A 2,948-nucleotide genomic window follows, 5' to 3' on the forward strand; every position below is an offset into this window, starting at 1 on the left:
GGATTTGGGGGCAGTGAGGAATCTCAGGAGGGGTTTGGGGGGCAGTGAGGGATCTCAGGAGGGATTTGGGGGGCAGTGAGGGATCTCCAGAGCTTGGCCTGGCTCTCTGCACCCGTGGGCAGGAGGCAGGGCAGAGGAGATGAGCTCTGGGCTGTTCCTCCTCGTGCACTCCATCTCCTCCACGCTGACGTGGATGTGTGTGCAACCAAAGCTGGGCTCTGCAGTCTCCTGCAGCCCCACACCTTCTGCTGGTGTTTTTTGTAGGTCCCCAGTGCAAGAGCAGCTCCTCAGCAGTGGGAAATGCTCACCTTAAGATGGCTGACAGCTCACACCGAAGCTCCCAGCTCCTGCTCTCCTGTGCTGTTTGCTTCTTGCTTTCCTCGCCTGCCTCTGCTCAGGCTGCTGGAGCACATTTTAGGGGATGGGCTGCAGAAAGCTGAGAGCAGCAGGGAGAAAACGGTGTGTGTGTGCTGGGGTGCAGGCTGCTGGAGCTTCAGGAGGGAAGGGGGATCTGCAGAGCACAACCCCAGGAGAAAGGCAGGCAGGCTGGGCAGCAGCACCCTCCAGATGGCAAAAATGGGCTGGAGGGAGGGCAGGCACAGCTCCAGCTCCATCCACACCCGAGAGGTGTCTCCATGTGGGCTCCTGCGAGGGCCTGAGGGGTCCAGCAGAATCCTGGAATGGTTTGGGCTGGAAGGAGCCTTAAATCCCACCCAGTGCCACCCCTGCCATGGCAGGGACACCTCCACTGTCCCAGGTGCTCCCAGCCCTGTCCAGCCTGGCCTGGGGCACTGCCAGGGATCCAGGGGCTGCTCTGGGCACCTGTGCCAGGGCCTGCCCACCCCCTGAGCAGAGACAGTGTCCCATTGTCCTCTCCCATTGTCCTGTCCCATTGCCCTGTCCCCCTGCCCTGTCCCCCTGCCCTGTCCCACTGTCCTGACTCATTGTCCTGTCCCACTGTCCCACTGCCCTGTCCCACTGTCCTCACCTATTGTCCTCTCCCATTTTCCTGTCCCACTTCCCTGTCCCAATATCTGTCCCCTTGTCCTGTCCCACTGTCCTGTCCCGCTGCCCTGTCCTGCTGTCCTGTCCCCTTGTCCTGTCCCATTCTCCTGTCCCCCTGCCCTGTCCCTCTGTCCCACTGCCCCGTCCCACTGTCCTGTGTCACAGAAACGCTGCCTGGCCTGCAGAGGTGTCTCTCCTTGCTTGCACTCACACTTCAGCCTGGGTGAGCTGTGCTGCTGGCTGCATCAACAGCAGAGCTCCCAGATGCTCCTGGTGTGGTGGAGCCCCAGCTCCCCGTGCACCAGCAGCCCCTCCATGTCCCCGTGGGTCTGGGGGCTGCTCTGCTCGCTCCAGGGTGGGGCTGAGGCTCCTCTGAGTGCTGAGGGGCAGCTCTGGATGGAGGGGATGGGAGAGCAGAGCTTTCCTCCTTCCCATTGCCCTGCAGCCCCGGGCAGGGCAGCGCTCGTGCTCTGCTGCAGCTGCTGCAGCTGCTGGGGTTAATCCCAGCGCTGAGGAGCCCCCAAACCAGGAGCCCTGAGCTGCCAGCACATCCCATGGCAGCTCTGGCGGGATGCAAGGATGGAAAATGCAATTTCCCACCAGGCTGCCTGGGGGGAATCCAGTTTTAGGCTGTGCCTTGCACTGCTTCAGCCAGGAAAAGCAGAATTTGTTGGTGGTGGTGTTGGGTTGTTCAGCTGGAAAATGGAGTGTCCTGTGAAGGCAAATCCTCTGAGATGCTGCTCAGGCCCACCAAACCTCGCTCACAGTGGAAAATCTGACCTTGTGTTTTCCCTTTCGAGTCTCTGATGGGCTGGCTGGGGCTTTGAGCCACTGTGGGTTGTGGAGGTGATGGGGAAAATGCACTTGTTCTGTGGGAACTTCAGAAAAAACACAGGGGGTTTATTTCCCTGCCCACATTTATTTCATCCACCCACGTTTTCCTAAAATAAAAGCACTTTTTCATCTATACTTAGAAAGACAACACCGAATTTATTCTCATTAAAACGTTTCACCAGCACCAGTGGGTTTTTTAAGAAAAACCATAACATTACATTCCTGGGGTGAGGGAGAGGTAACCCATGGCAAGGCACGTTTTGACAGGAATGTTCCAGGCAGTGCTGATGTTTTGAGCTCCTCTATCAAATGTGTGCACTTGGAAATTGTGGCTGCTTTGGCCTCCCAAGGAAAAGCTGCCTGTCCTGTGTTTTGTACATTAAAATGTGCTTGTGCCTCGTGGTTTGAGCCACTTGGCTTGTCTGGCAGCAGGGAGGATGCTCCGCTTTCCAAAATCCTTTGGAACTGGAAGTTAAGTGATAAAACATCCTTTTAAAATAATAAAAAAAAAATTGACATTGAGAGCCCCAGGTGTGCAAAGCTGGTGCAGGCACCACACACCTGTGCTGGGCCACCCTGAATTGTGTTTATGGGAGCTCCCCCTCCCCAGCAGAGCTCTGGGCTCCAGCAGGGCCCCACAAGCTTGGAGCGGGCTGATGGTCCTGGGGGGCCTGAGTGGAACTGCTCAGAGCAGCTGAGTTCAAGTTTGCTGCCCTGCCAGAGCAGTAATGGTGTGGAATCAGAGGTCCTCAATTATTCATGTTTTCCAGAATCACATTACTTCTTCCCAGGGCCTGCTTCACAAATGCTGCTGCTATTTCTGATGGTAAATAACAATTCTGCATTATTTATGAGCAGATTTTTACAACTGCTGATGCTACAGCTGCTGCCAAAGCCCTGGGAAAACGATTAGGGCTGTTTGTTGTTGTTTGTGCCTTACACACAGCCCCTCCTGGGTGAGGATGAGGAGGGTGGGGATGATGGTGAGGATGGGGAGGATGAGGATGGTGGGGATGATGGGGATGGGCATGGTGGTGATGGGGAGGATGAGGATGGTGATGGGGATGATGATGATGATGATGGTAAGGATGGTGATGGTGATGATAATG

Source organism: Geospiza fortis, unplaced genomic scaffold (assembly GCF_000277835.1).
Source record: "Geospiza fortis unplaced genomic scaffold, GeoFor_1.0 scaffold213, whole genome shotgun sequence".
Classification (NCBI taxonomy): domain Eukaryota; kingdom Metazoa; phylum Chordata; class Aves; order Passeriformes; family Thraupidae; genus Geospiza; species Geospiza fortis.